Source organism: Callorhinus ursinus, unplaced genomic scaffold (genome assembly GCF_003265705.2).
Source record: "Callorhinus ursinus isolate GAN/ISIS: 27379988/994484 unplaced genomic scaffold, GSC_fseal_2.0 scaffold4, whole genome shotgun sequence".
In the NCBI taxonomy this organism is placed as follows: Eukaryota; Metazoa; Chordata; class Mammalia; order Carnivora; family Otariidae; genus Callorhinus; species Callorhinus ursinus.
The window spans coordinates 154,509,577-154,536,500 of NW_027397066.1; the positions used below are offsets into that span (position 1 = coordinate 154,509,577).

At 37.3% G+C, this 26,924-nt stretch overlaps 1 pseudogene; it reads right to left on the minus strand.

The window, feature by feature from the left end:
• Positions 1–22,793: 22,793 nt before the first annotated feature.
• LOC112825823 (dynein light chain 1, cytoplasmic-like) lies at positions 22,794–23,121 on the minus strand (annotated as a pseudogene).
• Between the last annotated feature and the right edge of the window lie 3,803 nt (positions 23,122–26,924).

The window sequence follows — 26,924 nt, forward strand, 5'->3', positions numbered from 1 at the left end:
TCTCACATCTATAAATTGGGGGAAAATGGAAGTGCACCTTTTTCATGAGGGTTTGATGGGAAGCAATGGGTTAACCTATGTAAAGTCCCAGGCAAATTGCCTGCACATGGGAAGCACCATTTTACTATTGTTGTTATGAGAGAGGGTTGAGCAGCCAAAATTTAGGGACTTTCCTGTAGGAAAAACATCTATGATTTTTTATCGATCATTTATCATATTTATTGGACACCTCATATATGCCAAGCATTGGGCTAGGTGTTAGAGAAGCTTAATCAAGACAGGAATGACATGAAGGCTTTATCATGAATTATACTTTGAATCATCAGAGGTACAAAGGAAAAAACAAAGTGCTGTAATAGTGAATGAGGTGGGGGTGGGACAAGGGAGGTGGTACCCTGAGGCACAATTATCAGACTTCCCCAATGGCTGTTCCAAACAGTACAGCACAGAGCTTCTCCAAGGCATCTCCGAAAGCAGAGGACATGGGCCAGCGCACGTGCATAACAGGGCAAAGTTTGGTCACAGAAGAAGCTGATGGAATGAGCTGTGAGCATGAGTGAAGCATCCCCTGGGAAGTGCCAGGGGGATGAAGTCCTGCCTTCTTGGTGAAGGCTCAGAGCCAGTGTCATTTGCACATTCCTGTTAGCATGTCCTCATTTGTACGCAGAGACTGGTGATGTCCAAGGATTTAGGTCACCCAAATAAATGAGAGTTCAGCAATTCTTTCTGTTGCCTCTGGCCTTTTTCAGGAGAGCTTCAGTTTCTTCCCTGTAGGTTTAAGAACCACAGAATTAAATTATAAACTGGATTTCCAAATTCTTAATTTTTTTATTTGGGGTATGTAATATCTGGTAATTATCCTTTTTTTTTCTTTTAGGATATTATTAAGAATTGATCTCTATTTTCTTTTATTTTTAGCACATATTTTCTGTTTCTGTGCTAAAATTGCTATATTATTGTGTATTGCGTGGGTGGGATTCATTTTTCAATCTTTTTAGCCTCTGGCAATATTAAGACCCCTTTGGTATCTCTGAATCTTTATATGGACAAGATGTCAAATTCCTGATTCTAGTAAGTCATTTAAGGACTAGAGAAGCTTGTGTTTGTGAGTAATAATAAAGATCTGGTTTTCTTTAAAAAAAAAAAATAAAGAGAGAAACAGCAATAAGAACCAGGAATTATTCATATACGCTTTTATACGAGAGTTCTCTTTTCTTCTATATTTGAAATTTACCAGATATTCTCTCCAAGAATGAGATCTATTTAAGAGAACTGGTCTGATGAACTTGAGAGCTAATACTACCTTATTTATAGAAGTTAGTTCTGTTTGCATCAAATTTTATTATGACAAGCATATATATATATCATATCATATTATAAGGTAATATATATGTATATTATTTTAGGAAAGAAACCCTCTCTTTTATTCTCTAAATGTATTATAATATGTAAAATATAGTAATATATATTATATGTCATAAATATCTTACTATGTAATCTTACTATGTATCTTACTATATCTAGTATACATAAATTTACTACATATAGTATATATGTAAGTTATTTACTATAAATAATATAGTAAATATTATTAATATTATTAACATTATATACCATTTTTATCTAGTAAATATTGTACTGAATTAATCAATGATTTTCCACTTGCTTTTCTTTTTTTTTTTTAAAGATTTTATTTATTTATTTGACAGAGAGAGACACAGTGAGAGAGGGAACACAAGCAGGGGGAGTGGGAGAGGGAGAATCAGACTTCCCGCTGAGCAGGGAGCCCAATGCGGGGCTCAATCCCAGGACCCTGGGATCATGATCTGAGCCGAAGGCAGACGCTTAACGACTGAGCCACCCAGGTGCCCCTCCACTTGCTTTTCAATACCTGAACAGTTGACATGTGTGCCCATGGGAAAATAACCCAGTCATGGGCTAAGTCTAGGCAATTAATATGATTTTTGGAAAAGATGCATTTTAATTTATTTATTAAGATTTATTTATATATTTGAGAGAGCAAGAGACAGGAGGGAGGGGCAGAGGGAGAGAGAATCTCAAGGAGACTCCCGGCTAAGCTCGGAGCCCAACGCAGGGCTGCATCCCACCATACTGAGATCATGATTTGAGCTGAAACCAAGAGTCGGACACTCAACTTACTGAACCACCCAGGCACCCTGGAAAAGATGCACTTTTAAAATACTATATGTTGGCTAACTGGATATATATATATATGTAATATATATATAATATAATAAATAAATAAATAAATAATAAATAAATAAATAAAAGTAGTGCTCCCAGAGCCAAAAAATTGCTACAGGTATAGCCAACATTAAGCCTCCTCCCTAAATATGACTTTACCCCAAGGAGACCACCTTCCTCCTCTGTGCCCTCAGAATTGCACCATCTTACAACTAGCTCTCCCAATAACCCTTTGGTCTCTCGAAAGTGTCCACCCCCGTCTGCCGTTTGCTGCATGATTCCTGCCTAAAAGCAGTCCTCTACGATGCCAATTTTTAAGAATGATCAGAAATGACCTGGCAGGATCATGGCTCAGATGTAGAACACTTAAAGTAGGTTTTGAGAGTGTCCGCTTTGTAAATACTCCCATTTCCTGCAGCGGGCAAGGAGAGTGTTCCCTCCTTCAAGCCCTGGGGGCAAGTCGCTTGTATTTTTCTTGTGGCATTGAGAATTGGTGAGTTCTTGAAGAGCTGAAAATTAACCACCTTTGGGCTATCCCTTCCTGTCCCCAGCCCCAGGTAATAAAGAAATGGTTTGGAATGAATGAATGAAACAGAATGGAACAAAGTGTCAAGTATGATCAAGTGTGAGTCCCCCTTTGATGAAAAAAAAATTCATCAAGATGAAAAGCTTCTGCACAGCAAAGTAAACAGTCGACAAAACAAAGAGGCAACCCACAGAATCGGAGAAGATATTTGCAAATGACACTACAGATAAAGGGCTGGTATCCAAGATCTATAAAGAACTCAAACTCAACACCCAAAAAACAAATAATCAAGTCAAAAAATGGGCAGAAAACATGAACAGACACTTCTCCAAAGAAGACATTCAACTGGCTAACAGACACATGAAAAAACGTTCATCATTACTAGCCATCAGGGAAATTCAAATCAAAACCACATTGAGATACCACCTTACACCAGTTAAAATGGCAAAAATTGACAAGGCAAGAAACAACAAATGTCGGAGAGGTTGTGGAGAAAGGGGAACCCTTACACTGTTGGTGGGAATACAAGTTGGTACAGCCACTTTGGAAAACAGGGTGGAGTTTCCTCAAAAAATTAAAAATAGAGCTACTCTATGACCCAGCAATTGAACTACTGGGTATTTACCCCAAAGACACAGATGTAGTGAAAAGAAGGGCCATATGCACCCCAATGTTCATAGCAGCAATGTCCGCAATAGCCAAACTGTGGAAAGAGCCAAGATGCCCTTCAACAGATGAATGGATAAAGAAGATGTGGTCCATGTATACAGTGGAATATTACTCAGCCACCAGAAAGGATGAATACCCAACTTTTACATCCACATGGCTGGGACTGGAGGAGATTATGCTGAGTGAAATAAGTCAAGCAGAGAAAGTCAATTATCCTATGGTTTCACTTATTTGTGGAACATCAGGAACAGCATGGAGGACATTAGGAGAAGGAAGGGAAAAATGAGGGGGTGGAAATCAGAGGGGGAGACGAACCATGAGAGACTGTGGACTCTGGGAAACAAACTGAGGGTTCTAAAGGGGAGGGGGGTGGGGGGATGGGTTAGCCTGGTGATGGGTATTAAAGAGGGCACGTACCGCATGGAGCACTGGGTGTTATACAAAAACAATGAATCATGGATCACTACATCAAAAACTAATGATGTACTGTATAGTGACTAACATAACGTAATAAAATTTAAAAAGAATTCTCTTCTGGGTTTTGTCAAGTGCACAACACACCTTGCAAGGAACTGGTTTTGTAATTTGATGCTTTTTTTTTCCTCTCTGGAAGCTATTGTTACAATCACTGAAGTTCACTCTCCTCTCTCTTCCCCCCCCCCCCGCTTCTCCACCACCTCCTCCTCTCCGTAGGATAGCTGGGCTAAACACTGGGCACTCGGTTAGGTTTTAAGGTTTCAGATGACAAATTTTTGATATAAGTTTTTACCACCTCTTGCATGAGATATACTAATACTAAAAATTATTCATTTTTTAACTGAAATTAAATTTAACTAGGTGTCCTGGGTTTTTATTTGCTAAATCTGGCAAACCTACACATTTCAGCTTCTTTAACTATCTTTAAGAGAAGGGAAAGTGAAATTCTGTGAAAACCCTGCAGCCCCTGGACCTATTATGAAAGCTCCAAATCTACTATATTCTTAAAAGTTTCTGAGAAAAGAAAGCACACATTTTAAATAAAAGTGGGCAATAGAATCAGAGATCATCTATTCCTAACATTAAGAGCATTGTGTATTTGCTGATTATGCTTTTGTATTTGAAAAAAGGGGAAATGTGGTACAGAGGAGGAGAAGCAAGACATTAACCGTTCTAAGGAGAAGTATGTGCCACTCAGTTTAGAGAAAGGGTCAGTAAGAGAAATTCAACAGGGACACTTTTCCTTGCAGTTTGTCTTTTCTCAGGCACGCTGTGGATTGGTGTCCCTGAGAATTCAGCAGATTCAGAGCTACTGAACAAGGACCACCTTGAGGATGGTATTTAATTTTTTTCTGTCTTCTTTCCCATTGAAATAATGATCTCATCTTGATATGAGAAAAACAGAAAGTATCCACAGTACCAGGTTTTTATATTTTTCAGTTAGATTTTAAAAGGCATGCACTTCTAGAATGCTGTCTAACTTTGATCATATGGTGAATGGCACAGCAGTTTTTTATCAAGAACAGAAAGAACCCTTCACTGGAGCCAGGAGTCCAAGGTTCCTGCTCGGCACTGTGGCTCACTGGCTGTGTGATCTAGAACATTCCAGCCAGCATCTCTGATCCCTATCATGGAGGGAGCATGAGATCCCTAAGGCCATTTCCTGGTCGTAGTCCTCTGATTCCATAATGACCCAGGAACATTAGCAGCAAGTCTCCTTTGTGAAATTTTCCCTTCCAAAATGCTAGATTACTGGCTTTTTCCTATCTTATTCTGCATCTCTCCCCTTTGCTCCATATAGTCAACAGTAGGGAAAAGTTCTGTGAAAAGCCCTGAAATAGCAACAGCCAAAAAGCTGACATGGAATCCACTGGTCTCCGCTGGGGCCACATCCTGCCAAATACTTGTCATCAAGTCACCAGTAGGACATGGGAAGGAACCAATGCTCGGGTGGCAGTGGCTCAGACTTGTGACTTGTGTCATTAACCTCCCTAGAGAACCCAGGCCAATGAGGAAGTCACTGGAAGAGCCACTAGAATGCCAAAATACCAACTAGAGGAAAAATGCCCTCTGGGATGGCAGCCAGTTCACTGCCTGTGTCTTGGCAGGGCTGGGAGCTGAAACGGTATCTGGCATCAGCCTCTCAATCCTGCCCCCCAAAACTCCTCAGTTACTACGGCAACTCAAGAGAGCTCTTTGAGGGGTGCCTGGGTGGCTCAGTTGTTAAGCGTCTGCCTTCAGCTCAGGTCATGATCCCAGGGTCCTGGGATCGAGCCCACTCCCGGCTCAGTGGGGAGTCTTCTTCTCCCTCTCCCACTCCCCCTGCTTGTGTTCCCTCTCTCACTGTGTCTCTCTCTGTCAGATAAGTAAATAAAATCTTTAAAAAAAAAAAGAAAGAGAGAGAGCTCTTTGAAAGAACTCTGAGGCTGGGAAATTTTATTAATTGTGTGTCCTGGAATCAGTTCTGGGCATCACCCCAAATCTACAGGAAGTAGAATCCCAGACCTTGAAAAATGGCTCCTGGTACCCACAGGCTCCAAACTTTCAAAAATCACCATTATATGTGCCACATTCTGGCCCTTGAGATCACTTGCTAAACGTGAAATAAATGAACTGCTTAGTAGAGGACTAGCTCACGAAGAAAATGGTTTCTAGTTGGTACCACCAGAAGAGGAATTCCCTGGTCACCATCCCCAGCTACTAAGCACTTCAAGAGTTGGACCTAAAGCCCTGAAAATAAAGGTGGCTCTAGCTCTACAGGTTGGAGGTGTGTACCTTCTTCTGACCCAGTCGGGTACAAGTTCTCTGGAATAATTACCCTTTGAAATACATATTTATATAGTGCCCTAAATTCACTTTATTGCACATCTTAAAACTGACCTTACACGCACAGCTTTCTCCTGGCACTGAACAGTGGAATGCGAAATGCTCTGAAATACAGATTGTAATTTCCATTAAGAGAGAAAAGAATTCATGTCTTTGAAGATAAGCCATCTGCAATATAAATCACAAGGTTACTGCATTCGGAATGCAATGCTACTGTAATTTCAGTGAAGAGAGGAAAATATTGCAGCTTGCTTTCTCAGGGAGCTTGCACTTTCCAGCAGACTTTCACTTACATACCTCAGCAGTTCATTTTAAGTCTACTAATATGTATTAAGTACCTATGATCTGCTGAATTTCACACCAGGCACTGGAGCTATGGACATAAACAGAAAATTAAAATACGATGCATTCAATGCAAGATATGTATGGTGTGTTGCGTGAACAACAGAAACACTTAGTCCAGGAGAACTTAATCTTTTGAAGTAATGTTGATATTTCTACTTAATAGAGAAGAAAACTGAAGCCGAGGAGTTCACGTGAGTACTTCCTAAAGAGCAGGGCCTACAGGCGAATCCATATTGAGATGAGTCCACGCTCTTTGCAATGTCTCTGTACCAAATCTTTCTCACTTTCACTTTTCACTAAAAAATTACCAAATGCAATGAGCTCAATCATTTTTTAACAGTGAGAATCAATTTCTTTTCTCCTACACTCCTCTCCCATAAGCTTTCTTGTCTCAACAGTATGCTCCCGATTGAAAAATCTCACCCATCAAGAAAATAGAATAATCTGAACATCTAACAATATTAGCTCTTCTCTGTATTCCATCAGCATAGAAAATCTTCTAAATGTTTTCCTCTGGAAATAGCAGCCTTGGGGCTGAACATCAGCAGTGCCCTAGTGTTCAACCTTGACCTGTGAGGACCCTGACTACTGAGTGAGTGTAAGGAACAGGTCTCAGCTGAAGTTTGAGGCATACATTGTGCCAGATGATAGTCTTTTAGGAGAACACCCTTCACACTGGAAATAAGGGGACTTTAGTCAGTTGGCATGACCGGAATTTCTTTGACCATGAATTTTAGTGTGATAGGTGGGGAAAAGTAGAGATGTGCCTCCCATACATTGACAACCCAGCAGGTAGATGAGGAGAATTCCAAATAAAGGTCTATAAAGTGTATGAGTCCCTTGGAGCTAGAATGTATCTCAAGCTACAGTATTAAGAATAGAATAAAGCTTGTAGGAATCAGCCCATCCTGGAGCACCTTGGTAGCTCAGTCAGTTAAACATCCATCTCTTGATTTTGGCTCAGGTCATGATCTCAGAGTCCTGGGATGGAGAGCCCTGTGTCAGCTCTGTGCTCAGTGGGGAGCCTGCTTGTCCCTTCCTTCTGCTCTTTCCCAACCCTTCTATCTCTCTCAAATAAATAAAGATCCTAAAAAAAAAAAGAATCAGCCCGTTCTGTATGCAGGCTATGGATTTTCAGATGGTAGCTTAAAAATATTGCTGTTTTAGGACACAAAAGGGAAGTACGGAATAAATTAGGAAGAGTAGGCAGAATTTATAAGTGTTAGTGCTAGTGTTAGAAACATGCCATGATCGTGCAGCCACTCTGGAAAACAGTATGGAGGTTCCTCAAAAAGTTGAAAATAGAGCTACCATATGACCCAGCAATTGCACTACTGGGTATTTACCCCAAAGATACAAATGTAGGAATCTGAAGGGGTATGTGCACCCCGGTGTTCATAGCAGCAATGTCCACAATAGCCAAACTGTGGAAAGAGCCAAGATGTCCATCGACAGATGAATGGATAAAAAAGATGTGATATATGTATACACACACACACACACACACACACACACACACACACACACACGCACACAATGGAATATTATGCAGCCATCAAAAGGAATGAAATCTTACCATTTGCAATGATGTGGATGGAACTGGAAGGTATTATGCTGAGCAAAATAAGTCAATCAGAGAAAAACATGTATTACATGACCTCACTGATATGAGGAATTCTTAATCTCAGGAAACAAACTAAGGGTTGCTGGAGTGGTGGGGAGTGGGAGGGATGGGGTGGCTGGGTGATAGACATTGGGGAGGGTATGTGCTATGGTGAGTGCTGTGAATTGTGCAAGACTGTTGAATCACAGATCTATACCTCTGAAACAAATAATACGTTATATGTTAAAAGAAGAAGAAGAAGGAGAAGAAGATAGCAGGAAGGGAAGAATAAAGGGGGGCAAATCGGAGGGAGAGATGAACCATGAGAAACTATGGACTCTGAGAAACAAACTAAGGGTTTTAGAGGGGAGGGGGGTGGGGGGATGGGTTAGCCTAGTGATGGGTATTAAAGAGGGCACGTACTGCAAGGAGCACTGGGTGTTATACACAAACAATGAATCATGAAACACTACATCAAAAACTAATGTTGTAATGTATGGTGATTAACATAACATAATAATAAGTAAAAACAAACAAATAAATAAATAAATAAAAAAGAAACATGCCATGATATTTAGGGAATTTCTAATTGGATGTAGAGCAACTGGATCTGAACTAAAGAAAGGCACTCTCAGGAATTCTGGGAACTATCCATGTCTCAGTTTTTGCCAATGTTGAAAGAAGGAGAATTAATATCTACTAGTTTTAACTAGCAAACTCTTGGACTACAAATGAGAGTGTTAATGTCTGGCAGTCACTGACTGATCTTTTCATTGTCTCTACAGTTCTGGGTATCCAGAATGTCATACAGTTGGAATCATACAATAGGTAGTTCTTTCAGACTGGCTACTTTCACTAAGAAATATGCATTTAGGGTTCCCCCATGTCTTTCCGTGACTTGATAGTTCATTTCTTTTCAGTGCACGTAATATTCCATTGTATGGATATACCACAATTTGTTTATCCATTCACTCACTGAAGGACATCTTGGTTGCTTCCAAGTTTTGGCAATTATGAACAAAGCTGCTAAAAAACATTTGTGCACAGGTTTTCATGTGGACATAAGTTTTCAACTCATTTGGGTATATACCAAGAAGTGCAATTACTGGTTTGTATGATAAGAGTATGTTAAGTTTTGTAAAAAGCTCTCAAACTGTCTTCCAAAGGGGCTGTATCATTTTGCATCCTCACCAGCAATGAGACACCACATCACCACACCATTTAGTGGTGTCAATGTTTTAGATCTTAGCCATTCTAATATGCATGCAATAGTATATCGCTATTGATTTAATTTGCAATTCTCTAATGACAGATGATGACATATGATGTGGAGCACCTTTTCAAATGCTTATTTACCATCTCTATGTGTTCTTTTTTTTATTCGTTTCAGAGGTAGAATTTAGTGGTTCATCAGTTGCATATAACACTCACTGCTCTTTACATCAAGTGCACTTAGTGATGTAACTGTTCAGATCTTTTGCCATTTTTCAATTGGTTGTTGTTGAGTTTTAAATTTCTTAAATATATTTTGGACACAAATCCTTTAACAGATAAATGTTTTGCAAATATTCTCTCCCAGACTGTGGCTTGTCTTTCCATTCTCTTAAAAATGTCTTGGGAGAAAAGGGGTTTCTAATTTTAATCAAGTCCAAATTATCAACTTTTTCTTTCATAGATCATGTTGGTGGTGTTGATAAATGAGCCCAAGATAGTCACACTGGCTTAAAATGGCCCCAGGTTGTTACTGTTTCACAACAGGCTGAGACCATCAGCTCAAAGCCTACTGGCACAAAACACGAACTCTTACATATCCAATTGCTTTAAACACAATCCAAATAAACATTATTAGCCTTTCGGAGCCTACCTATTTTGCATACCCTGTGAAACTGCATCTAACATCTGCTAATCATAATTAAGACAAACCCTGTAGCTATAAAAGACCAAACACTGCTGCTGCCCTTCAGAGATCTCTGACCCAGAGACTCCCCACCTTGCTGCTGAGCAACATCACCTGGACACGTAGCCCCCTCTCTGATGTCCCCTTTACTCCCAGGAGGTCCCTTGCCTCATTCCTTTTCTGGGTGATGACCTATGCCACTGGCTCTGGAAAGTCCCTTGTTGGGAAGGACTTCCTCTCTAAGGCAGTCTATGAATGACTTCTTGTGTGTCACTGCTTCTTATGACCCTGTCTCTTCCTTAATTACCCCAAATCCTCAAATTTACCATGTTTATCCAAAAGCTCCTTGTCAAACCCTAAGTCAACTAGACTATCTCTTGCATTATTTTCTGGAAGTTTACAGGTTTGATTTTAAATTTAGGTCTATGATCCATTTCGAGTTAATTTTTATGGAAGGTGTAAGTACAGTCTGTGTCTACACTAACGCTTTTGCATGTGGATGTCCAGATGTTCTAGCACTCTTTGTTGGAAATACTGCCCTATCTCCATCAAATTGTGCTTACTCCTTTGTCAAAGATCAGTTGACTGTCTTCATGTGGGCTTATTTCTGGGCTCTTTATTCTGCTCCGTTGATTTACTTGTCTCTTCTTGCCCCAGCGCCACACTGTCCTGATTACATTCTTGAAGTCAGTGTGAGTCCTGTGACTTTGTTCTTCTTTAGTATTATGTTGGCTCTTCTGAGTCTTTTGTCCTTCCCTATAAACTTTACATTCAGTCTATCATCCACAGAATACCTTCCTGGGATTCCAGTATGCTTTTGTCCACAACATCTCTCATAATGTGCTTACCCAAGCAATCAATACTCCAGTGAGGTGCAATTGTTTTCCAGTTACTTCTCAGGTTTTCCTGTTGTCTCCTCCTTTCTGATATTAACTGCTCTTTTTTCAATACCTTTGTCTTGGCTAGTCCTTCCAGAGCAATATTAAATACAAATTGCACATATAGACATCCCTACCTTGTTTCTCTATTTGATTATAATGTGTTTATTATTTCACCTCTAAGTTTAGTGTTGCTGTTAGTTTTAGGCAGACCTTTTATCCTGTTTTGTCAGTTTCTTTTCATGCTTTCCTGAAAGTGTTTCTTCTTGATCTCCTCTACTAAATGTTGCCTTTTATCAAGTTCTGCTTTTGCGTCTCTCAAAATGACTGTGTGATTTATGTTGTCATGTTAACATAAATCAGATCTCTCAACCTACCTCTCCATCTTGAATTCTCCTTGAATTCCTAGTTTAAACCTTTCTTGCATTAACCTGGGGGAGTTCTTTATTTTAGTAGACCCAACATTTAACTTGTTAAAGTTTGATTTAATATTTTTGCACTTACATTCATATGTGTGATTGAATGTTATTAAAAAAATAATCTTTGCCTTTGTCTATACTCTCAAGCACTTTAAATAAGGATTGTCTATTTCTTGATGACTTGGAAAACGTTGTCTATGAAAGTGTCTGGACTTTTGCTTTTGTAGGGAGTCATCCTTTGATAAAACTCTTCCAATTTATTGTCTGATTAATGTCTTATTTAAGATTTTAAGGCATGAGTTTGTATTCAACTTGGGGCATTTGTATTTTCTAAGAGGCTGCTCATTTCAATTTTATTTTCAAATATTTAAATAAGGAATTTTGTGGAGAATTATCCCATAGGTTAGAAAATCTGTTTTTATATGTTGTTACCCTTGCTGTTTCATTTTTTAATATTTAATTTATTTTTATTGGGGTATAGTTGACAGGCAATGTCATATTAATTTCAGGTGCACAACATAGGGATTTGACAATTCTACATGTTACACAATGCTCACCATCATAAGTTTAGCCACCATCTGTCACCATACAGAGTTATTACAATATTATTGTATATTCTTCATGCTGTACATTCTCATGACTTATTTATTCTCGTTATTCTTTCTATTGCTATGTTTACTGTCTCTTTTCTTGATGAAATTTCACAAGAACCAGATTTTATGACCATTTTAAGTCAATTTTAGTATATTTCCCCTTTAAATTCATTATAATTAGTCTTTCCTTTCACTGGGCTAGCTTCTTATTTCATTTTCTTTCTTTTCTTTTTTTTTTTTTTTGGTACCTGAGGTTGAATGTCCATTCACCTACACTCATTAGTTCATGTTTAATAAGAAAAGCACCAAAAGCTATAATTTCTTCTGATACAACTTTATTAGCATTTAATTTTCTGTATGTAATGTTCTCATTGTGACTGATTTCTTTTTCAATATACACCAAAAAAGTGTATTCTTTGTAGAAAAATGAGAAAAGGAAAAAAAACAAATCACTCGTAGTTTCACCAGATATAACATCTGTTACTTAGTTTTGACAACACATTTTGTTAAAATGCCTGAGTGTCAAAACCCATAATGAACAGGGTTAAGAGGGCAAAGTGGGAGAAAATGTCTGCAATATATATGAGGAAGTTGAATAGTTTTGGTATAAAATCAACTCTTGTAAAGCTCTAAGAAGGAGCAGAATACCTGTCAGGCACTTCAAAAAAGAAAATGTATGTTGGTCTAAAATAGATTTTTAAAAACTCAATTTTATCTAGTAAACAAAAAAGTGCAAATTACAACCACAGTGGCACATCTTTTTTGCCTATAAATTAGCAAAGACTTTTTTTCCCTCTAGTTATAATCTCCAAAGTTGCCAAAGTGGTGGATAAATTGGCTGTTTGTCAACTTCTAGTAAAAGCTGAAAATAGTGGCACCTGGGTGGCTCAGATGGTTAAGTGTCTGCCTTTGGCTCAGGTCATGATCCCAGGATCCTTGGATCCAGCTGGCATCAGACTCCCTGCTCAGTGGGCAGTCTGCTTCTCCCTCTCCCTCTGCCCCTCCCCCAGCTCCTACTGGCTTTCTCTCAAATAAATAAAATCTTAAAAAAAAAAAACCCTGAAAATATATTTAAAAAACCTTAAAAATTGACATATCCTAAGAAAATTACTGCCGATGTACCAAGGATTTAGCTACAAAGATGTTTATTGTGGCTAAAAACCATAAACAACCTAAATGCTACATAATGCTAAACAATGAGGGTTGGCTGATTTCACTATGATAGACTAAATGAAGGAAATAGACAATTATTACAAATGACAGTGCAGAAAATATTCAAAAAGGGAAGGATTGTCATGATATACTGACATATCCAAATGTATTTGTTGCATGATTTCATTTTGGAAATATAAAGATACTGTGACTTGTTTGCATTTGAAAATGCTTATGCACACATATATTATGGGTAATTTTTCTCCTCTTCTCTATTCCCTGCTCTTCTTCTGCTTAATGTAAAATTTAGGAAAAAGCAAAAATTAGGTTATATAAAAATTGCCCATGACATCTTTAAAAAAATGTTTTCATTAATATTCCAAGCTTTTTTTCCTGTTGTTATATATTATGTTTTGCTTGTTTGTAAAAAGACTTTCTTTTTTTACAGCAGTTTTAGGTTCACAGGAAAATTAAAAGGGAGGTGCAGAGAGTTCCCATATATCCCCTGCCATGCACATGAACAATCTCTTCCATTGCCAACATCTCCCAACGAAGTGGTACATTTGTTACAATTGATGAAACCTATTCCAGCCTTTTTCACATAACATCTTTTGTTTTGCCTTCAGATTTCGCAATTAGAAAGTCACTGTGATCATTTCTACCACAGATATTTCGGAAGAAGTGTGAGGACAGAGTCTGTTGGAACTGAAAAGAGCTCTGGACACACAAGGGCATACAACCCAAGAGCAGACAACTATTTGAAAAAGTTTAATAAGAAAAGATAAAGATGTAAAGATAGAATCGTTGGTAGAGAAGTCATTGAAGGCAAAAATCATACCCAATTTGTTGCCTATGCAATTTTTGGCTCATTAAATGTTGACTTGGTTTAAGTTTATTTCATAAGACTTAAATGTCTTTCAAAAGACTTAAGCTAGCTGAAGGTAGGCAACATTTGCAGTTTTCTTTATAACCTCCCAGAATATCTACCATGTTTTTCTTTTTTTTAATGAGTGCTTTTATTTTTTATTGAATTTTTTATCTATATAATTGCAGATTCACTTGAAGTTTAAGAAATAATACAAAGGGGTGCCTGGGTGGCTCAGTTGGTTAAGCGACTGCCTTCGGCTCAGGTCATGATCCTGGAGTCCCGGGATCGAGTCCCACATCGGGCTCCCTGCTCAGCAGGGAGTCTGCTTCTCCCTCTGACCCTCTTCCCTCTCGTGCTCTCTATCTGTCATTCTCTCTCTCAAATAAATAAATAAAATCTTTTAAAAAAAGGAAATAATACAAAGATCCCACATACACTTCACTAAGTTTCCCCCAATGGTAACATTAGCATAAAATAATAGCATAATATCACAACCAGGATATTGACCTATACATAATTTGCTGGTTTTATTCAGATTTCCTCAGTTTTACTTGAACTCATTTGTGCACGTGTATGTGTTCTATACAACTTTATCATCTATTTAGCTTTGGGTATCCATAACCACAGTTGAAATACCATGAATATCCCTCGTGTTGCTTTTACAGCAAAGCTGCTTCCCTCCTGCCACCCCCCCCATATGCCCGAAGTTCACATATCTGAAAGCCACTTGTCTGTTTTCCATTTTTTAAATTTTGTCATTTCAAAATGTTATATAAATGGAATCATACAGTATGTAACCTTTTTGGATTGGCGTTTTTCTCCTCCAGCATAATTCACCAGAGATTTTCTATATTATTGTGTTGTGCATATCAGTAGTCATTCTCTTTATTGCTGAGTAGCATTCCATGGCATGGGTGTATCGCATGGTTTACTGTTTACCTGTAAAAGGACATCTGGGCTGATTCCAGTTTGGGACCATTATGAATTAACTGCTACAAATGTTTGCGTATGGGTTATTGGGTAAACATAATGTTTTATTTCTCTGGGATAAATACCCAAGACTGCCATCACTGGGTTATATGGTAATTGCATTTTTAGTCTTGTAAGAAACTGCCAAACAGTTTTTTCAGAGTGGCTATACAATTTTACATTTCTACCAGCAACGTGTGAGTAATTTAGCTTCTTCATATTCTCACCAGATTTTGGTGTTTTCATGATTTCCTATTTTAGCCATTCTGATAGGTATGTAGTGATGATATTGCATTGCAGTCTTGATTTGCATTTCCTTGAAGTCTAGGGATGTTGGGTATCTTTTCATTTGTATATTCTCTCCAGTGTTCATGAGTTCTGCCATTTTCTAACTGGACTTTTTTTTTAATGTTGATTTTGAGAGTTCTTTATATATTCAGGATATTAGTCCTTTTTCAAATAGATGTAGCTCATCTTTTCATTCTCTTCACAAGGCCTTTTGCATAGCAAAAGTTTTTAATTTTGATGAAATCAAGTTTATCAATTTTTTTCTCTCATGAATTGTGCCTTTTGTGTAAAGCTTAGGGACTTTTTACTTAGTCTTAGATCCTGAGAATTCTCTTTTCTCTTCCCTAAGCATTGAATAGTTTCACATTTTGTGCTTTGTCCTAGATCTATTGTGACTTTTTGTATAAAGTGTAAGGTTTAAGTTGAGATTCATATTGTTTGCCTTTAGATGTCCAATTGCTCCAGTACCATTTGTTGAAAGGCTGTCCTTTCTCCATTAAATTGCTTTGAATTGATGTCAAAAATTAGGTGAGCATATTTATGTGGATCTGGATTCTGGATTCTCTATTCTGTTCCATTGATCTCTGTTGCTATTCCTCCACCAATACCCCAATGTCTTGATTACTATAGCTATACAATAAGCCCTAATTTTGGGGACGTGATTCCTATACTTTATATATATATGTTTTTTTGTCAAGATCATTTTAGCTGTTCTAGAGCCTGCACATATCTATATAAATTTTAGAATAAACTTGTCCATAGCCAAAAAAAACCTTGCTGGGACTTTGATAGAAATGGCATTAAACAGATAGACAATTTGGGGATGATTGATGTCCTTACACTGAGTCTGAACTTAAGATGCCTTTCCATTTTTTTTTTTAGCTTCTCTTTGATTTCTTTCATTAGTATTTTGTTATTTTCAGCATACAGATTCTGTACATGTTTTAAGTTTATACTTAAGTGCTTCATGTACTTTGGAGCAACTATAAATGGCATTTTGTTTTAAATTTTTGGCAACTTCATGTTTATTGTAAGTATTAGAAATGAGATTGACTTTTGTCAGTTCAGCTTTTATTCTGAAACATTGCTGAGCTCATTAGTTTTAGTTCATTTTTTTTTTTTTTTTGTAGATTCCTTGGGATTTTCTGTATTCACAATCACACCATCTGCATATAGAGACAGTTTTAGTTTTTCTTTTCCAATTGTAAGACTTTCTTTCTTTTTTTCTGGCATTACTGGAATGGCTAAATCTTCCATTATATGTTAAATAGGAGTGATGAGACATCCTTGCCTTGTTCCTGATCTTAGGGGGAAAGTATTCAATCTTTCACCATTAAGTATGATGTTATCTGCAGGTTTTATCCAGTTGAGATAGTTCTTCCCCTCTACTTCTATCTTGCTGAGATTTTTTTTTTTTTTGCTTAAATTTTGTGTTGGACTTTGGCAAACACTTTTTCTGCCTCAATAGATATGATCACATATCCTTAAAAACGTGATTTGGTGAATTACATCAATTGGCTCTGAATGTTGAGCCAGCCTTGCATACTTAGAATAAATACCACTAGGTCATGGCACATGATTCTTTTTATACAGTGTTGTATTCTCTTTGCTAATAATTTGTTGAAGGTTCTTCCAACTCAGATTATGAGGGATTTTAGTCTATAGTTTTGCCTTCTGTACTGTCTTTGTCTTTTTGATATTGGGGTAATATTGACCTCATATAATGAGTTGAAAAGTATTCCTTCCTTTTCTATTTCGTGGAAGATGTGTAAAATTGATGTTAATTCTTTTTAACTATTTGGTGGAGTTTCCCACTAAAATCATTAGGTCCAGGAGATTTGGGAGGCGGTTAATTACAAATTCAACTCATTTAATGGTTATAGTTATTCACATTACCTGTTTTATCTTAACTATGTTTTAGTAGTGTGATTTTTGAGGAGTTGGTTCATTTCTATTCAGTTGTCAAACTTATGAGTATAAAATGGTTTGTAATATTCTTTATTAGCTCTTTGATGTCTGCAGGATCTGTAGCATAACCTTACTTCAGTTTTTATATTGGTGATTTGTATCCTCTCTTTTTAAATTTTTGTTAGTCTTGTAGTAATTTATCAATTTTAATGATTTTTTTTGAGGAAACAGCTTTTTTATTTTTTCTATTATTTTCCTATTTTCAATTTCACTTACTAGCTCTTATCTTTATTTCCTTCCAGCTGCTTGCTTTGGGTTTATTTTGCTTTTCTGTTTCCAGTTTCAGGAGGTAGGACTTTGAGATATTGGCTTGAGATTTTTTTTACATTTTTTCATTTAAGCTTCTGTGCTATAAACTTCCCTCCTAGCACTGCTTTAGCTGCATCTCACATATCTTGATATGTTGTATTTGCATTTTTATTTATTTCTATGTAATTTTTATTTCCTTTGAGATGTCTACTTTGACCTGTAGATTACTTAGAAGTGTATTGTTTCATTTCCATGTTTTCAGATATACTCCTTTTTTCTTTCTGTTACTGATTTCTAGTTTGATTTCATTATGGTCAAAGGACCCACTCTGTATGATTTTAATTCTTTTAAATTTGTTGAAGTTTGTCCAGTCAGGTATGATTTATCTTGGTGAATGTTTCATGTGAACCTGAGAAGAATGTATCTTCTGCTCTTGTTGGGTGGAGGGTTCTATATATGCCGATTAGATTCTGTTGGCTGATGGTGTTGAAATTTCTATACTCTTGCTGATTTTTTTTGTCTGATACTATTATTAGTTGCTGAAGAGAGCATTGAAGTTTTTAACTGTGAGGATTTTTATTCTTTTTCTGTCAGCTCCATCAGGTTTTGTTTCAATATTTTGAGGCTCTGTTTTTTGGTGCTTACCCATTTAGGATTATTACATTTTCCTGGTGGATTATGCTTTTTTTCATTATGAAATATCCCTCTCTACTTCTAGTGATTTTATTTACTCTGATGTTCACTTTATCAAATATTAATATAGCCACTCCCACTTATTCTTCTTAATATTTCAATATTATTATTCATTTTTATTTTAAATTATTGTTTATGTCATATATCTTTTTCTATCATTTTCCTTTCAACCTAATTATGTCATGGAATTTTAACTTTCCTTTAATAGCATATAATTGGGTAATTCCTTTAATTTTTTGTAACCGTATTTATATTTTGGTAATTAAACTATTTACTTTTAAGATAATTATTGATATGTCAATGCTTAAGTCTGCCATTTTCTTCTTTTTTTTTCTTAATGTACCTCCACTACTTTTATTGGTAGAAAAACACACATGATGCATCACACCTTCTAATTGCCTCAGAAGGGATTAATCCACAATTCATCTTTTTTTTGTTGTTAGCAAAATGCATCTTTATTTTGTTAACAAAGCTGTTTCTATTGTTTTCTTTTTCCACTTTTTTTTATTATGTTCAGTTAGCCACTGAATAGTACATAATTAATCCTTGATGCAGTGTTCAATGACTCATTAGTTAAGTATAGCACTCAGTGCTCATCACAGCACGTGCCCTCCTCAATACCCATCACCCTGTTACCCCCCTCCTCCCCTCTGAAACCCCCAGATTGTTTCTTGGGGTCCATAGTCTCTCATGGTTCATTTCTCTCTCTGATTTCTCCCCTTTTGGATTTCCTTCCCTTTCCCTATGGTCTTCCGTGCTATAGCTTATGTTCCACATATGAGTGAAACCATATGATAATTGTCTTTCTCTGTTTGACTTACTTCACTTAACATAATCCCCTCCGGTTCTATCCATGTCAATGCAAATGGTGGGTATTCATCATTTCTGATGGCTGAATAATATTCCATTGTGTATATGTACCACATCTTCTTTACCCATTCATTTGTTGAAGGGCATCTAGGCTCCTTCCACAGTTTGGCTATTGTGGACATTGCTGTTATGAACATTGGAGTGCATGTGCCCTTTCTTTTCACTACATCTGTATCTTTGGGGTAAATTTACAGTAGTGCGATGGCTGGGTCATAGGGTAGCTCTATTCTTAACATTTTGAGGAACCTCCATACTGTTTTCCAGAGTGGGCTGTACCAACTTGCATTCCCATGAACAGTGTCAGAGGGTTCCCCTTTCTCCACATCCTCGCCAACATTTGTTGTTTCCTGTTTTGCTAATTTTTGCCATTCTAACTGGTGGTAAGGTGGTATCGCCATTTTCTTATATGTTTTCTCTGGTGCTCATTCTTTTGTGTCTTTTTTACCTTTCATTGGGTTAGTTGAACATTTTTTAGAAATCTGTCTTGATTTATACATAGTTTTTTTCTTAAGACTTAAGTTTTTTACTGTAGTCTAAGGTTCACCACAAAATTGAGAGGGAAGCACAGAGATTTTCTTTCCCCATTCCCACACAAGTATAGCCCCCATTATCAATATTCCTCACTATGGGGCACAGTTGTTATAATTGACAAACCTACACAGACACATCATAATAACCCAAGCTCCATAGTTTATTTTATGGCTTACTCTTGGTGTTGTACATTCTATGGGTTTGGACAAATATATAATGACATATAAATATCATTATAATGCCATACAAAGTATTTTCACTGCCATAAAACTGCTATTTGCTCTGTTATTCATCCTACCTGCCAACTCCTAATTTCTTTTTACTGTCTCCATAATTTTGCCTTTTTCAGAATGTCATGTAGCTGGAATTATGTAGTATGTAGCCTTTTCAGATTGGCTTCTGTCACTTATTAATATGTATTTAAGGTCCCTCCATGGCTTTTCATAGTTTGCTAGCTCAATTCCTTTTAGTACGGAATAATATTCCATTGTCTGGATATACCACAGTTTATTTGTCCATTCACCCACTGAAGGACATCTTAGTTGCATCCAAGTTTTGGCAATTATGAATAAAGCTGCTATAAACAAATTTAATGTAGTTTTTTTGGTGTATGGACATGTTATTTGTTTGTTTATTTATTTATTTATTTTAGAGAGAGAGGGAAGGGGGAGGGGCAGAAGAAGGGGCAGAGGGAGAGGAAGAGAATCTCAAGCAAACTCCTCACTGAGCATGGAGCCTGACACAGGGCTCTATCTCACGACCCTGAGATTATGACCAGAACTGAAACCAAGAGTTGGACACTTAACCAACTGAGCCACCCAGATGCCCCGGTGTGGATATAAGTTTTTAATTCATTTGGGTAAATGCCAAGAAGTGAAATTGCTATATCATGTGGTAAAAGTAAGAGTATGTGGTAAGAGTATGTTTAGTTTTATAAGAAACTGCCAAACTGTCCTCCTAACTGGCTGTACCATTTTGCATTCCTACTATCAATGAATGAGAGTTCCTGTTGCTCCCTATCCACCACAGCATTTAGTGTTGTCAGTGTTTTGATTCTTAGTCATTCAAATACATGTGCAGTGGTATTTTATTATTGTTTTAATTTGCAATTCCTTAATGACATATGATGTCAACATCTTTTCAAGTGTTTGTTTTCCATCCATATATCTTTTTTGGTGAGGTGTTTGTTAAGGTCTTTGGCCCATCTTTTATTTTTTAATTTTATTTATTTTATTTTTTTAAGATTTGTTTCTTTATTTTGGAGAGAGAGAGTCCACACAAGCAGGGGGAGGGGCAAAAGGGGAGTGTGAGAATCTCAACCAGGCTCCAACTCCTTACTGAGTATGGAGCCCAATGCAGGGCTTGATCTCACCACCCTGAGATCATGACCTGAGCAGAAATCAAGAGTTGACTGCTTAACTGACTGAGTCACCCAGGTACCCCTGGCCCATTTTTTAATTGGTTGTTCCTATCCTTTATTGTGGAGTTTTAAGAGCTCTTCATAGGGGCGCCTGGGTGGCTCAGTCATTAAGCACCTGCCTTCGGCTCAGTTCATGATCCCAGGGTCCTGGGATTGAGCCCTGCATCGGGCTCCCTGCTTGGTGGGAAGCCTGCTCCTCCCTCTCCTATTCCCCCTGCTTGTGTTCCCTCTCTTGCTGTGTCTCTCTCTGTCAAATGAATAAATAAAATCTTAAAAAAAAAAAGAGCTCCTCATATATTTTGCCTAGCAGTCCTTCATCAAATGTGTCTTTTGGAATTATTTTCTCTCATTCTGTGGTTTGTCTTCTCATTTTCTTGACACTGTCTTTCATAGAGCAGAAATGTTTAATTTCGATGAAATCCAGCTCATCAAGTGTTTCCTTCATGGATCATGTTTTTGGTGTTGTATCTAAAAAATCATTGCCATCCTCAAGGTCATCTAGATTTGCTCCTATATTCTCTTCTAGAAGTTTTATAGTTTTGTGTTTTACATTTATGTCTGTGACTCATCTTGGCTTAACTTTTGTGAAAAGATCTGTATCCAGATTCTTTTTTTTTTTTTTTTTTTTTTTAAATTGGTTTTTTGTCTTTTCAGCACCCTTTTTTTAAAAAACTATTTTTTTTTTATTTTTTTTTTTTTTTTTTTTTTTTGCACATGGATGTTCAGTCATTCCAGCACCATTTGTTGAAGAGACTATCTTTGCTTCATTGTGTTTTGCTGTTTTGTCAAAGATCAGTTGACTATATGTATGTGGGTCTATTTCTGGGCCTTTTATTCTGTTCCATTAACCTATTTGTCTATTATTTTACCAATACCACACTGTCTTGATTATTGTAGCTTTATAGTAAGTCTTGAGGTTGGGTAGTGTCAGTCATCGAAATTTGTTCTTCTCCTTCAATATTGTTTTTCTATTTTGCATCTTCCACCCCTCTATATAAACTTTAGAATCAGTTTGTCAACATCTATAAAATAACTGGCTGAGATTTTAATTGGGATTACACTAAATCTACAGATCAAGTTGTAAAGAACTGACATTTTGATAATATTAGGTCTTCCTATACATGAATATGGAATATCTCTCCATTTATTTAGTTCTTTGATTTCAATCACAGGGTTTCATAGTTTTCCTCATATAGAGTTTCTACATATTTTGTTAGATTTAAAATTAAGTATTTATTTTTGGACGGGCTAATGCAAATGGTAATGTGTTTTTAATTTTAAATGCCACTGTTCAGTGCTGGTGTCTAAGAAAGCAATTGACTTCTGTATATTAACTTTATATTCTGCAAGCTTGCTACAACTCTTATTAGTTCCAGAAATTTTTTGTTCATTATTTTGGACTTTCTACATAGACAATCATGTCATCTGTGAAAAAAAAGACGGTTATACATATTCCTTCATGATATTTATTTTATTTCATTTTTTGTATATTGCATTAACAAGGACTTCCAGTACAATACTGAAAAAGAGTGTTAAGACAGTCTTGTCTTGTACATAATCTTAGTGGAAAACTTCAAATTTCTCAACACTGAGTATGATGTTAGCTATAGGGTTTTGTATATATTCTTTTTTTCTCCAACAGATTTATTACTTTTTGAAAAGAATGGACTTTGAGTAGAAAAAACATGAGGAGAGAGGTATGGAATAGAAAATAAATATAAATGTAAGCTATTTTGCTAACTGTTTTATAATCACAACAAATTCGTACAGAGAATGTCCTATACAAAACAACACAATAAAGGTTCAGAGATCAAGGTATTCCCTTATGCAAGATTTCAGTATTTGAAATTTAGACAGCAGTCCTTGTCTTTGGATGGATCACTGGGTGTGTGACACAGTTCATGGTTTTAATCAGATTTGAACAGAAGAATGGCCACTTGGCCCAGATAGAAGTAGATGAAGTGTTTGGTTTCATGTGTCACATAACTACCAAAGTTTCTCACCATGATGCAATCCCAGGTGGAATTGTACTCCTTGTCAAACTCCTTTTTAATATGGGCCACAATGTCCTTCTCTATGCTATATTTCTCCAATGCCTGAGTTGCACATTTCACCCAGTTCTGTTGCATCTCCTCAACATGTTGGCATTTTTTATCAGGGCCTTTTGTTTGCACATGCTTACCATGGAATAGGGGCTAGTCAACAGCAATGGTCTTGGGGGGTGGGAGGGTTGGTGACACTCAGACCCAGCAGGAGCTGCCCTCACTTGGGTCTTTGTTTATATTTTTTAATAAGTTGAGGAACTCCCCCCATTCCTAGTTGACTGAGATTTTCATCATAAATATTTGTTGAAATTTGTCAAATGATTTACCTGCATCTATTGATATCATCATATGATTTTTCTTTAGCCAGTTAACAGGATGGACTATAATAGTTGATTTTTTAATGTTGGACCATCCTTGCATATCTGGAATAAATACCACTTGGTCATGTGTATAATTCTTTTTTCTACATTGTTGGATTCTCTTTACAAATATTTTATTGAGAATATTTTAGCTATGTTCATCAGAAATATGGGTTAATAATTTTCTATTTTTTTGCAATGTCTTTGTTAGGTAATAGGGTAATACTGGCTTCCTAGAATGAGTTAGGAAGTATTTCCTCTGTTTCTATCTTCTGAAAGAGATTGCAAAAAATTTGGTGTAAATTTCTTCTTTAAATGTTTGGTAAAATTCACCAGGGAATGCATCTGGGCCTGGTGCTTTATGTTTTGGAAGACTAGTAATTCTTTTTCTTTTCGAGAGAGTGAGAGTGCATGAGTGGGGTGGGGGGTGGGGGGTGGGGGGTGGGCGGGGTAGGGAGAGAAAACGAGAGACAGAGCATGAGTGGAGAGGGAGGGACAAAGGGAGAGGGAGAAGCAGACTCCCTGCTGAGCAGGGAGCCCAATGCAGGACTTCATCTCAAGACCCTGAGATCATGACCTGAGCCGAAGGCAGACGCTTAACCAACTGAGCCACCTAGGTGCCCCATCTCAACAATTTTTTTTTCTTTTTATTTATTTGACAATGAGAGACACAGCGAGAGAGGGAACACCAGCAGGGGGCATGGGAGAGGGAGAAGCAGGCTTCCCACGGAGCAGGGAGCCCCATGCAGGGCTCAATCCCAAGACTCTGCGATCATGACCTGAGCCGAAGGCAGACACCTAATGACTGTGCCACCCAGGCGCCCCATCATCTCAACAAATTTTAAAATGGATTGTTGAAGTACTCTTATGACGGATGCTTTAAAATCCTTGGTGGTGGTGTCAGAGAATTCCAACATCTAATTCATCCCCATATTGTAGTCAGTGGATTGTCTTTTCTCATTCAAGGTGTGTTTTTTGACTCTTAACACAACAGACCATTTCGTATCCTGGACATTTTGTCTAATACGTTAGGAGTTATAGGTCCTGCTTATATCTTTTATTTTAGTAGGAAGTTTGTTTCCCTGTTTATTTAGGTTTAGCATTCGGGTCTTGGGCTACTTTTGTGGGCTGTGGTTCCAATGGGTGTGCATTTGCAGTGTTCTTTTGGATTTTTTTTTTTTGGGGGGGGGTTCTCTGATCCCTCTGGGGCTTCCTCAGGTCTCTGGCTATGGGGATAGAAAGGGTTTCTCAGGCCAGGATTCTAGTGTCTCTATGTTGAGATCTCCCAGCTGGTGTTCTGTGTCTTCTCTGGTGTCCCTGAATATGGAAGGCATTTCTTGAGCTTGCAGGATCAGAGTCTTCTTAGGTTGCTGCTTATTTTGTTTCTGCATCCCTATAGCTGGTTCCAACCAGCTTGGTGGCCTCTGGAGAGTGGGATTGGCCATTTGCTATGGCTGAATCCTTCCCACTGGTTCTACCTGTTGACCTTGGTGGCTCCCAGTAGGAGAAGGAATATCAGGAGTATTAGGCTTGGGGTGCCCAAGCGGATAAAAGAGGCTTCCCAGACTAAGTCTCTTGTGATAAGTTTGTGCCTCATGTCAGTTCTGGCCCCCTGCCTCAGTGTATCTCACCAGTGCAGGCATGTGGGGACCAGTAGGGAGGAGCACTTTGCCTTGCCTTTTTTTGTTGATGGGGCTCTTGATTATTTTGTCCTGCTAATGGTGTCAGGCTCACTCATGTTGGCAGAGGGTCTCCCATTCAATCCAAGAAAAGAATGAGTTTACCTGGGCACATTTTGTTGCCAGTTTGGTGGTCAGGAAATGCTGGGTCTTCCTCTTTTGGTTGAGGGAGGATGCAAGACACCTGAGCACCGCACTGTTCCTCCAGTCCTGGAGTTCCAAACCAGCTTGCCTTCTCCTTACTACCATTCAGACTTCTCCTTGCTTATTTTCATTATTATTTTTGCATTATTTCCAGGGTTTATAGTTGTGCTTGGGAGGATAAAACAGGGAAAAATAGATCTGTGTCATTTGTCAGGCTGGAAGTCCTACCATAATGTTTTTACTAACAACTTAGAAATTGACCTCTGAAAATATTTCACAAATGCAGTAGGTTAGTTTCTGTGCCTTATCACACCAAATAGTCTGAGAAATGAACATAGTGTAGAGATATGTATTATTTTAATGTGATTAATCCTCCATGGGTTTAGACACATTTATGGCTAGTACTGGTTTGTGAAGCAAACGTTAGAATTAAATAGAGAAAAAGCATTTTTCTCTACAGTCATGATATATGAGGTTTCCCTCCTGATGAACACAAGAAAAAATAAGCTAAATTTCAATACAAACATATGTCTGTCCTCTCAAGACAATATACCTAAAACAACTTACAGAATTTCTACAAGGTTTTTTAGATACAAAACTTCATTATTAAAATGATATACACATGGTAAAAATATGCAAACCAGTGATGTGATGCTGTATCAGGCTCCCAGCACCTCTCTTGACTGAAATTTACAACTGGAATTAATTGTAGATGACTTTGGCTCATGACTGTGTAATTTATTCCAGGCTAGAGGTTTCAGAAACAAAGCATCTTCATCTGTCTCTGTCTTCAGCCCTCCCGAGAGGAGCCCATTTATCAGCCTTCTTTATTGATTTTTTTTTTAGAGAAGTGATGCAACACATACTAGATATCCAGATAAATTAGTGATTATCGCCTCCTTTGCATAGTTCTGAATTTCAAAAACCCATATACATGTATGACATATATCATTCTGTTATAGAGGAATACTTTATAATACCTAGCAAGTGTCTCATCACCTAAAACATACATACACAAGCACACGTATGCCATCCTACTGGCTTTATTGGTTTAGAAATGAAAATTATATTGACAGGTTATTTTTGATATCCCTTATGTGATAATTTAGTTAACATTAATTATCATTGTGATATGTAATTGTATTTATGCATAAGCTATTTGAATATTTTTCATATTGTCAATTAACATTTTTTCAGCACACTTTTATGTTCATGACCTTGTTTTGTTCTTTTCACAACTCTGCTTTATAAAGTATCTTCATTTTGCAGAGGTGCAAGCTGAAGAGAAGTGTAGAACTTATTTTTATTAAGGTCAAACAGTTAACTTTTAGCAGCCGGAGACCAGAATATAGATCTTCTGACTCCAGGCTCTTTGCAGTAAACATCAATCCCTCTGTGACTAAAGTCCAAACACAGGATAAAAGAAAACAGAACAGAATACAAAAGGAGTTATTTCATGCTGCATGGGGAGGTGCTGTTTGTAACCAGGAAGCACTGCTAATTACCAGCCTGGTGTTAATTACTGATCTGTGTCTAGTTTATGACTAAACATTATTCATACTGATTAATTCTGATATGAATCAGATCATTTCATCATTGGCTAAAATTCACACTTTGGCCATACCTCTGTGAGCAGTCTCCTAGTTCATACACCCCACATACAGAGACTGTAGTTAACTAAAAAAAAAAAATTATGGTTCATAGGAATCTAATTTCTAAATTGCCAAAAATGCATAGAAGATTATTACATAG